The sequence below is a fragment of the Marmota flaviventris genome, chromosome X (genome assembly GCF_047511675.1).
Source record: "Marmota flaviventris isolate mMarFla1 chromosome X, mMarFla1.hap1, whole genome shotgun sequence".
In the NCBI taxonomy this organism is placed as follows: Eukaryota; Metazoa; Chordata; class Mammalia; order Rodentia; family Sciuridae; genus Marmota; species Marmota flaviventris.
Window position 1 is genome coordinate 1,335,145 of NC_092518.1, and position 12,510 is coordinate 1,347,654.

Below are 12,510 nucleotides of genomic sequence, written 5' to 3' on the forward strand. Positions count from 1 at the left end.
TTGAGGCTGGAGGACCCCAAGGTAAGGTCAGCATCTTCAAACAGTGAGACCCTCTCTTAAAATAAAATGAAAAGTGTGGGGATGTAGCTCAGAGGTTGGGGTCAAGCCCCATTGAGTTTATTCCCCAGTACCTCAAAGAAAAAAAGAATTATATATATATATATATATATATATATATCTCAGGCAAATCACTGTTTCCAAATTTTTGAAACACTCTTTAAAGCTATCATATATATCACACACACACACACACACACACACACACACACATATATATATATATATATATATATATGATATGTACTAATTAAAACAATTTGAATATTATTTTAGTAATTCTCATTACCTCCTGGCCTCTGATTTTTGAGGAGGCAGCCTGAGCTATAAAAGGAAACATTTTGGGTTGGGGCTGTGGCTCAGTGTTCCATCCCCAGTAGAGAAAGGGGTGGGGTGGAGGGAGGCAGGCAACCTTCTAAAACAACAATGTGCAGGGGAAATAAAATGGGCACCTTGTGCTCAAATCTAGATGTTCTCCATTCTACTATTATGATGTCTTATGTACAGACCTGACCCTGGTGATCCCAAAAGTCAGGTCTGCTGTTTGCCTTAAAAGCAAAAAGAAAAGGTGTTGATTGAAAGCTACACCAGGAAGACAAGGGAACCTTGTCCTTACCCTATGTTCAGGTGCTGACAAGGACTTTGAGGTTTTATAGAAAGGGTAATCATAGGCATTATGTATAGGGGAAATTGTATGTGGGAGTTTGTATTGTTGTAATTAGTAATATTATTGTATTATTATTGTAATAGGTGATATGCAAATAATATGGCAATATGTAAAATTATATTAGGTTAGGCTTCAGGGATCTGTAGTCTCATAACATGTCTGTGAACTTACGCTCACTTGCCCCCTTGAAACATGTCACTCTGTTGCACAGACTGACCTCATTATTTTCTCTCAGTATAAAGTCCCCCTCTTGTGAACTATTTCCATGTCAAGGTTTGAGATGCACCAACATTTTCAATAAAAGCCACAAGCCCATCTGCATCCTGCCTAGGAAGCAACATACCCCAGAAGATGACCCAGCACTCTCAGTTCCTAGGTTTCAGCTGATCGTTAAACCAGAAAGAAATAATAACCCTGCTCAGCTCTGCTGGAAAGCCCGCATATAAAACATAACAATTTGCCACTTGGGGCCAATACAGCCTGTCATATTAACCCCAATAATGGAAAGTAAATAAAATTTTAGTCTCTTCTGTTAAGTTAGACTTTGTGAAGTCTTTCATATCCTGCACAGTGTATCACATTCATTCTACCTAACAATATTGCCCATGGACAAGGGGGGCTATTGTGTAAAAAGTGTGGAAAACTGGGCACATAGCTGCCCAGGGCTGAGAATTGAATCCCAAGTGCTTCTATGTCCCCCATGTAGAGATTGAATTGAGGGTGGGGGCACTTTAGCACTTAGCTACATCACCAGCCCCCCATTTCATTGTGGTTCAAAGAAGGTGGGTGGGAGCATAACTGTGATGGATCTGAGAAAATAACTCCAGATGGTGACTCCAACCTGTTATCAGTGCAATGAGGAAATAAGAAGTTTACAAACATGGTGGTGGAAGACTGTACTCCCAGCATCTCAGGAACCTGAGGCAGGAGGATTGCTTGCTCAAGCCAGCATCAGCAAAAATAGGGTGCTAAGCAACTCAGTGAGATTTTGACTCTAAATAAAATACAAAACAGGGCTGGAGGTGTGGTGAAGTGGCCATGTGCTCCTGGATGAATGGAAGGATGGGTGAATGGGTGGGAGGATGCATGGACTGATGGGAAGATGTATGTATGTCTGAATGGATGGCTGGATGAATGGGTAGATGGGTGGGTAAATAGACAAATCCATGATGCATTGGAGAGAAAATGGGCAGATGGGTGGAAGGAGGGATGGCTGGTACACAGACAGATGGATAGATATATAGACAGATGCATGCTGATGGATTTGCAGTACAATTCTAGTGATTTGTTAACCCTGAGAATAAAGGGCTCAGAACAGAGTGCAATTCTACAAGCCTGTATGACATCATGTACACAGTTTAGCCAAAATAAAAAAAATTCCCCACACTCTCTAAGATCCTCTGGTCTTCAAAGACCTCCACTGAGACCATCTCTTTGGCCCCCATTTTGGCCCTGTCTTCCCCACACCCCACGAAGACATAATTTTTTCCCTAGTCCCCAGTCATACTGAGGATCAGGGTTTCTGTGAACACAGGATATGTTCAAATCCTTTGGGTCCCAACCCAGCAGTGGCATTGCTGGGTCATATTGTGATTTAATCTAAGCTTTTGAGAGTCCACCATATTGTTCTGCCAAGGGCCACCTGGAGCCCCAGGAGCTGGGAGAGGCAGGAAGGAGCTTCTGTGGAGCCAGTGGAGGGAGCTGGACACCATTGTAAGAGGTGGGTCCTGTCCACATCTGGCCCTTAGAACCCCTGAGTGGGATCTTGTGTGGAAACAGGGTCTCTGCAGAGGTAGTTAGTGAAAGATCCTGAGATGGGTTCCTCCTGGGTCACGTGGCACTTTTGCAATGGCAGTGTCCTCGCAAGAGACAGAAGAGAGGACACAGACACAGAGATGGAGCCACATGGAGACAGAGGCAGAGACTGGAGTTATGGGCCCACCTGAAGCCCCAGGAGCTGGGAGAGGCAGGCAGGAGCCTCCCTGGATCCTGTGGAGGGAACACATCCTTGTGACCACTGGTCTCAGTCCTTTGCTGTCCAGGGCTGGGGGAGGGGGTGGTGGTTCCTGGATCACTTTTGATTTCAGTCTCTTTGTTTTTGGTTATTTACTACATCAGCCCCAGGAAAACCCTCACAAACTCAGTATCATCTCAAGTTGTTTGAGAGGGCTAAGACCCTAGCTTTACAGTTGGAAAATCATCATTTCTGGTGTTGATTTCTGCAGTACTAAGAAATTTTACTTGCACTGGTTGATTTTAAATTAAATTTTCCACTAGCTAGATACACAGCACCACCCCATCCACAAATTTCACTGTATTTCAGTGTATCGTTCCCATAGCAACCAACATCCCCAATACTCAATTCATCAGCCAAGATTATCCTAGATTAGCAGCCCAGTAGGATGTTTGGATTGTTTTATCTTCATTTTATTTTTTCTTTTTTGGTACTGCACATTGAACGCAGTGTGCCTAACCACTGAGCCACATCCCAGCCCTTTTTTATATCTTATATACAGAGTCTTGCCCATTTGCTCAGGCCCTCACTACATTGCTGAGACTGGCCCCCAAATTGCAACCCTCCTGCCTCAGCCTCCCAAGCCACTGGGATTACAGGCATGCCACACCACAGCAGATAACACTATGTTTTTTGAGGCGACCTTCTGTCCTGGGAGCAGAGATCTCTAAGAACACAGGAAGCAAGCAAGTTGGGTGCTGCTAGGCAGATTATCAAACAGACTGAGCACGATCATGGGTTAGAAATGGTCTAGGGCCATGGGAGCTGGTTCACTGGGGAGCAGAATCTGAGTGAGGTTGTGTGGGTAGGGGCAGCTGGGTGGGTCCTGATTCTGCTGTGTCTCATTGATCCAGATAGGGAACACCCATAGAAAGTTAAAAGGAGTATGTAACATAGAATCTCATTATTTAATAATAACAGTATAATTATAATGTAATAATCGATAAGCTCTACATTATAATTTCCAACCTATGTTAATGCGCCCATGTCAATAATTGTGTTGAAGTGGAGCACACCTGTAATTCTGTGACTTGGAAAGCTGAGGCAGGAGGATTGCAAGTTGGAGACCAGCCTCAGCAACTCAGAAAGTCCCTAAGCAACCTAGAGAGAGTCTGTGTCAAAACAAAATATAAAAATAGAATTAGGGATGTAGCTCAGTGGTTAAGCACCCCAGGTTGAATCCCTAGTACCAATAGTAATAATAATAATTGAAGTAATAATTTTGTTGATACATCTGCAGAATTGAAAGCTTCACACTTAATAAGTTAAAAACATGGATCCTAGGTGGAGACTTGGGCTAGAAAGTCAATGGAGTCAAGGGTGTGGATGGCTCTAAAGAAAGTGACTCAGCCCAGAGGATGCTGCATAACTCAGAGGTGACAAGGGGGGCTGGTGACAAGGGACACAGCTGGCCCAATATGCTGGCTTTCTGTTTCATACAGCATGGGTGATGGGAAGGAAGCAGGGCTCCTAGCAATGGCCAGTTACCATCTCTTTCCTTGTCCCAAGATCCACTGGGCTGGAGATGTGTTTGGCTATCAGGCAGAGGAGGAGTTGGATTTGGGTGGTGGCCTGAGGTCATCAATGAGCAGTCAGGATTTGTGGTCTGAAGGCCCCAGGCTGGGTGTTTTGTTACAGCAGCCCAGGAAGACTAATACAGTGACCATCAGCCCTCTGACCAGTGCAATTACCTGAGTGTGTCTGGAGCTGCCACATTGGAACTGAGGGTCCCTTAGCTCTGAGTGATGAGCATGTGGAGATGTGGCAAGCCAGCCATGGGCTGGGTGTGAACTATGAGCCTGCTGGACTCTGCCCATCACCTCGTGGAACCAGGGCTCTGAGTCAGGCATGAGGATGCGGGTCTCCCAAGGGTCTATGCAGAGCACAAAGAGCAAAGGTGGGTCAAGCTGGACCACTGGTCCCCAAAGCATGGCAGACCCCTCCCCTTGTCAGGCTCATGTGCCCTTTGGCTCAAAGATCAGGATCAGGAAGTGCCTGTTCCACAGAGTTGCTCCTGCGGAGGGACAAGGATCACAGAGAGATGATTGAGGACAACAGCAGGACTCAGCCAGGTGTCCTCAGGAGATGAACAGCACCAGGGGCAGTGGCCCGTGTGTGGGTGTGAATAAGCTGTTCTGTCCTCTCCAGAGCAGAGAGAAGGCGGCCTCCAATTAGATCCCGCACAGACACATTCACTACAATGAGACCTGAGAGTGTGACATCCAGAGAGCAGCTACTGCCTGAGGATCTACACCTCAGACAGGAAAAGCCACCCCTCAGGATGTACCCAAGCCTGTACCAGCAGGACTGATGTTTGCCTGCTCAGCCTGCTCTGCCCTGGTGACCTCCACACCACAGGTGCAGCCCACCAGCTCCCAGCCCTGCCCGGCTGCTGGTCGACCTGAGTCTCTTTATCTCTCATTTTCTTCCTTCACTATTCTCTTTTTAGAGAAACACAACTTATTTTTAAAAGACCCTTAGAAGTAAAAATTCCTCTTTCATCTCACTCCAGTGATAATGGCAGCTTCTGGGAACACAAAAACTGTGAGTGTGGTGTGGGGGAGAGGAGAAAGGTGCATATGCGCATTGCTGGTGGCTGGCAGATTGGAGCCACCAAAACGGAAAGCTGTATGGAGATTCCTTCGAAAACTGGGAATGGAACCACCATTTGAACAGCTGTCCCACTGCTCAGTTTATACCCAAAGGACTTAAAATCATTAGAGGGACACAGCCACATCACTGTTTATAGCAGCAAAATGTATAATAGCTAGTTTGTGAAACCAACCTAGATGTTCTTCAGTAGGTGCATGGGTTAAAACACTGTGATATATATTATTAATCAGCATAAAAAGATAATAAATTTATGACATTTGCAAATTTGGTGAATGGATGCAGTGGAAGAATGTTATGCTCTGTGAAGTGAGCCAATCCCAAGGAAACAAATGCCGGATCTTTTCTCTCCTATGAGGATACTGATCCATAATGGGCATGGGGGAACATGGGAGAAATGGAAGAACTGTAGATAGGGCAGAGGAAATGAAGGGGAAGAGAAGGGGCAGGGGGTAGAAAAGATGGTGAAATGAGATGGGTGTCATTACCCTAAGGACATGTATAAAGACACAAATGGTGTGACTCTACTTTGTGTACCACCACAGTCATGAAGAATTGTGCTCTATATGGTACTAGGAATTGAAATACATTCTGCTGTCATATATAACAAAGAAGAATAAATAAATAGTTTTTAAAAAATGTTCTATAGACTTAAATTTAGCTTCTGTGTAAATGACATTTGAGTTAGCTACAATATTCCACTTTGAAAATTCCCTGTGCATTCCAGTTTATTGGTGAGAAACTGAAAGCCATTGTATTTCTGGTGCTTTTAGGCTCTTCAGAAGCTTATAAAGATATTACTTGTCTTGCATATTTTTAAATATTTTTTAGTTATAGGTGGACACAATATTTTATTTTATTTTTATGTGGTGCAGAGGATTGAACACTGTACCTCATGCATGGTAGACGAGCGCTCTACCTCTGAGTCACAACCCCAGCCCGTAGTATCTTTTTTTTTTTTAATTTATTTTTTAGTTATCAGCAGACACAACATCTTTGTTTGTGTGTTGTGCTGAGGATCAAACCCAGGCCACACACATGCCAGGCGAGCGCGCTACCGCTTAAGCCACATCCCCAGCCCCCCATAATATCTTTATATATTATTTTTTTTAATCTGGTGATGAGAATTGAACCCAGAGCCTCATGCATGCTAGGTGAGCATGCTACCACTTGAGATACAACCCTAACCCACTTTTCTTGCATATTTTGAACAGTGAAATATATTCACCACCTTGCCATGGTCTCAGAACCCCTTTAATGTTGCAATACCTGACTTTCAGATGGTAAACTCTTTCAATAATACCATTAATAATTTCTTTCTTCTATTTTCTACTATTAATATTGTTCAGTGTCCAATCTCCTATATCATTTTTTTCTCTTATTTTCATTCCTTTCTGATTCTAGGTTGCCTGTTTGAACATTTCCTCACTGTGATCATCTAGCCTCTCTATTGTTTTTTAAAAATTCTGAACATGTCTTTAATAAGCAAGAATGTATTCGAGTTTGGTGAGTGAATATCTGCAAACAGTATATTGGATTTCAGCACCAGCCTCTTGAATACACCTTACAATGGGCTTCCTTAGGGTCAGTTCTCCTGCCCCCTCTGTGGGCTTCTTTCTTTTGCTTTGTTCTGCTTGGCTGTTTGCAGTTGCTATTTTGGGCTACTTTTAGGAGCACAAAATGACTCACACATCTGCTGGCCCTTGCTTTTCCACTGTCACATGCCAGGGAGTCCTTGGAAGTTGTGGGGAGCGACAAGACCTTTCACAGAGAGCTGTACCACATGTGTTAAATGTGGATACCATTGAATTATGAAAATTTCAAAGTACTGTGTCTGGACTGTCTTACCCGAGGGCCTTGGGTCAGCCATCTCCAGTCGGCTCTGTGGGGCTCTCAGGGGCTGTCACTGTCACACTGAGGGGGTGAATGAGTCTCCAACTCACCACCATCAGGACAACACTCTTCTGTGGGTGGCTGTGCATGATGGCCATGCCTGTGTCGCACAGTGAAGAGAACTCAAACTTCCAAGGAGAAGTGGGGGCTTGCACAGCACACTGTAGCTCCTCAGACCAAATGTTTTCCTGTGTTCTCCAAATAAGAGCTATAAAAGGGAAGCCATCAAAACCACCCAAATTTTATGCTGGCATAGAAGCAATTTTACAAAAACCACAACGTCCACTTTGGAGATGACCCTGGAACTGAATGTGAGTCAGAAGACAAACAGCACTGTGGGTGGCCTTGCAGAGTGGGCACCTAATATCTGCCCTTTCAAAAGAAGACCCAGCAGTGGGGGAGGACTGGGGTGAGGTCTGCGACCTGTGCTGGACACCTCGGCTGCAGGGAAGAGCGAACACAAAGGCTTATATGTCATGAATATGTGTTGTATGGTGTAAATGTATGCTGTAAAGCATAAATAAATAATACTATGAAAAAACTGACCAAAAGAAACTCTAGACACAGAGAAAACCTAGCGTAGCCCACAAGCAAAAGTGACGGCGTGTGACGCCCTCTCTTCTGCAGGTGGGAAGTGATTGCTGTGGCAGAAGCTGACCTCACGCCCTGAGCATCTCCCCTCCTCCACGCCCTTCCACCAAGGTGATGCTCTGCCCCCCCAAAGACCCACCCAGGGCAGTGGCCTTGGCTGGCCCTGGACTAAGTCTCTGAAACCATGAGAACAAATTTACGTTTTCCCTCTCAGCGATTCTCGCCAGGTACCATCACCACAGCATCCAAAAGGGATCACAGTAGACTCAGGGGGCCTCCAGAGTGGGGTGACATGATGTACCCAGAACACGGATGAGGGTGCTGCATGCTGCAGTGAGGGACGGTGGCTGTGTGTGGACCGCACAAGGGGAACAGAACTGGGCCCATGGGCTGTGCCAGAGGAGGCCTTCAGGAGCCATGACGTTGGCCGACCCTTCCCACGTGGGTCCCTTGGAGAGAAAGAGGAATCAACCCAACCTTGAAGCTCACCACAGGCCACCCTGAATTGTGACTCTAGGAGACCAAAGCAGACTCCCAATATGCCCGCTGGTTCCAAGGTTGTTCTTTGAGCAACTGTGGGCACAGCGGTGGCTCTGAAGACCCCGTGTGTGAGGGAACCTGTGCTAGTGAAGGAGTCTCAGGAAGAGGGCTGCTCCCACCAGCTCGGACACCCCGAGACCTGTCTGCACAGCAAGGCCCCCACCCATCTCCCTTCCCTGCTGTCATCGTCTCCACCATCCTGACACCCGCTGGTTCCATTCTGTACTCCAGAGGCTCCGCAGTCTTCAGCAACCTGGTCCATTTCTGGGTCTCTACTTGAGGGAGACGCCCCTGCACATGCAAGGGACTGAGTAGCTTCTCTCCCTGAATCTCTCTTAATGCCAATTTAATCCCTAGCTGGCCTAGAGGCTCCCAGAGGAGGAGGGTTTTCTTCTCAACACCTCGTGGGACCTCTCTTTCACGTCTCTGCAGTCACTCTCTGCTCTCTGGGCTGTGCTCCTGTGCAGACACTTCATCCAGTTTCCTGAGTTTACAATCCTCTCCTTGATGCAGGGGGCCTGTTTTCAACACTTCGCCGTGAGCAGAGTGCCCCCTGCTGGCCGTCCTGTGTTATGACCGCTGGTTTTACAAGCCTCCTCTGTGGTGTTCAATCTTCAATCCCCACGTGCTTGTGTGTCTGGTGCACTGCTCCATGTCTGGGTCCGTGCGTTTGCTTCTGTACATTGCTTCCGGGGAAACCAGGCCTTTGTGTTTGTGTGGGCTCTGTCTCATCCAGCAACGAGGCCCATGGAACAGGGTCGAGGACAGTGTGGCTAGAGAGTCAAGAATCAAGAACTCCAGACACCAAGCAGGAAGCAGGTCTGATTTTATTGCGCAGTTACCATGTGTATACACTCGGGAAGCAGCTAAGCACATTACACGCAGCAACCAATACAATTTCTGAACAACTCTAGGAGACCAAAGTAGGCCCCCTAATATTCCCTTTGGCCTACTGACGATTCCAAAGTTGTTCTGTTGAGCAACTATCGGTGCAGGAGTGACTCTGAAGAGCCACAACCAATCAAGTAGCAGGTCGTGGAGCAAGTGCAGGGACTGCAACAGGTGGCCTCATGCCCAGGGAGGGGCCTACAGGGTGAGCACCCTGCAGCTGACACCAATAGCTGCAGGGGAGTGGCCTGCCACTCAGGTGTCCTTCATGTATGCCACATATGCAGTTCTCCATGCACTTGTCCCCACGTCTCCCCCCTCAGACTTGCCACAAGGACTTTTTTAGCATCCCTTATTTTTGTCGTTGGCCTTCACAAGCCTGCATAAGCGTCTCCCAACACAGAAAAAATTATTACTGTCACAATCAGTAGGGCCAGGGTAATAGCGTTATAAGGGTTAGTAACTTGGCTCTCAGGTTTTTCCAATGTTCAGCCAATCCCTGGAAGAAAGAGGAGGCTGTTGAGACAGACACCTTAGTCCCCTTGATTTTGACCATGGCCTTAGTGACGTCATGCAGTCGTAACACAGTGAGCATCCCAAGCGCCCTTCATGAACTGAGAAAAAGTGGAGAACTCTAAGGTTCCATTGTCAGATACAGCGTATTGGGTGACGCAAATACTATGAAATTCAGGATGACTGTGAGCCTTAGCAACATAAACAGAACACTTCGTGGCTCCTGGTGGAGGTCTGGTTCTTGCTGAATGAGGAAAATGGTGGTTCAGTTCAGTTTATTTAAGTCATTTTGAGAGGCGAAGGCTGCTGCCACACAGGGGACACATTGTTTCCAGTGTGCACAGTGTGGATCCTCTGAGTGAGCGCAGCAGTGGCAGTGGCTGTGGTGGCGATGGCGGCCACTAGGGCAACAATCCCAGCAATGATGAGGGCAATATCACGCCTTGTCCGGTGCAGGATCTGACTCAGAAGATGCTTCCTCTGCATGTCCCATGGACTCCTCCACTCCTTGGACTGGTTCACTGGAAGCCAGGCTGCTGGGGGCATATGAGGATAAATATATGTTCAGCTTTCATAGCCAGTGTAGACAGGTTGGGAGCCAGCAGGATGCATTGACTGCACAAGGGATCTCTGCATGAGTGATATTTACACCATCAGAGGCAGTGATTATGAGCATGGCAAGGGTGGCGTGACACACGCTTGTGCATAGTGGGTATGGGTATGCTTTGGGCCCATTATCCACTCATTCATCCAGCCAGCTGCCACCCATTTGAAGGGTCTAGTGGCCAGCAATATTGGCCTGATATCCATCATGCCATATTGATTTCCTGCATAGTGGTTGATCACAGATCATCCCAGGGAGCAGTTACTGCATTAGCCCACATGGTTTGAGGCACATGGCTTACATTCCAGGGAGCTGTGCCCAACCCGGCACTTAGGTGTTGATCTTCTCCAAAGAAATTTCTCTTACCATGGAGACAAGGTGTGGCTGCCACACATTGATTCCAGGGGTGCTATCATTATCAGAGGGGGGCTTTCTAAAGAGTGTTGTTGGGCATGTTGGCAGGAAGAGTTTCTTGCACTTGCCATGGGGGGGGGTGTCTATGGCTATTGTTAGTGTTAACTACCAACTGTCAGTGAGAGACAGCCATCATAGGACTTGTTATATTGATCTACAAAAGTTTCATTAGCAAGAGCAAAACAGAGAGGATGGTCCTGATTGTAGGTCTCATTATCAACAATGGAGAAACCACTCGTCCGAGCAGGAGTGGGAGTGCTGGTGTTCCCCTGCACGGGTGGTTGTTGTATGGCTACCTCAGGATCAATGAGGAAGGAGTTATTAGAAAAGAGCTTAGATAGGGTTCCTTCCCAATTGACCAGGCTAATTTGGTGGCCAAGGGTCCAAAGCCCAATTTACCTGGCAGGCAGTTTCACTGCAGGCACCCAGATGGGGTGAGGCTTCTGTCAACCTGTACAAACCCTGGACCCAGTTTTAGGAGGGACGCTGGACCATCATGCACTTGTGATGGGATCCAGCTGGGAGATTATAGGTAAATGGCAGGGCACAGTGAAGGGGGCCTACTGTTTGTGGGTGGCTGTTTCCATGGAAAATTTTGAAGTTGAAAGAAAATTTGAAGCAAACAAGATTTTGTTAAAGGCATTGTGAGGGCATTTGGTAGAGCCTTCTCCCTCCCCCTGCCCCATTTTTGTAGCCTGGTCATTAATTCCTTGCGCGTTCTGTCTACAATGCATTAAACCTGAGGGTTATAGGGGATCCCAGTGACATGATTTCTGTGCCATGTAGAGCAAAATTCCTTGAAGGCTCTGCTTGCCCAGGCTGGACCAGTGTCAGTTTTGATGGAGAAAGGAGCTGCCATGATCCCAAAGCACTTAAGTAGATGGGGATGGCCATTCCACAGCCTGAATAGGTATCAGTGACCACATACATATATTTTAATTTCCCGAAGGTACATAATGAGTGACATCTACTTGCCATAAGGCATTAGATTTTAACCTTGGGGACTTACTCCAGCAGGTTGTTAAGTGACAACAGGAAGGAAAGGGGCATATTTTGTGGTCTTGACTAGCTGCTTGCAAGCCTCCTTGGTCAGTTCAGGAAATAATTTGCAGAGGCTCTGGGCATTCTAGCCAGAACTGTCCTGTCACTCCACACCCCCAGCAAGTGGAGCTGCCTCTTCCTTTATAGCTACCTTATTCCTGCTTTCATTCAGCGGCCAAGGCTGAGGCCAGCAGAGAGGCTTGAGCCCCTTGTGTCCCTGTATCTTGGTTGGCCAAATCCAGTCATCCAATGGGCTGCTTTGTGCTGGCACCTGCTGCTCTCTGTCCCTTGTTTAGTCCCTCCCTGATCTCCTCCTTGGTTGGGGCTTCCCTTGCTTCTTCATGAGACAATTTTCCTTTCAAGCCTTGTTCACTCTGTCCATAAACTGTGGCAAGTCCTCAGTGGATTTTTGCCTTAGGTCCTGTGTATCCACTGTACCTCCCCCAGATGGTTCCTTCTAGCACATTCTTAAAGCAGAGAGTGCACCAGATTGACATAACCTGGTGGGCCTGTGGCTTGCACCAGGAGAACAGTAGATCCCCTCTCCCCACAAGCACTCAGCTGGGGGGGTCAACATTTGTGGTGGGGTGAGGTTCCCCTGCTGTTCACATTTGTCATAGAAGAAGGCTTTCCACTTCAAAAATGTTGTGGGCTCAGGAGCCACTCTGGCTGGTCTCT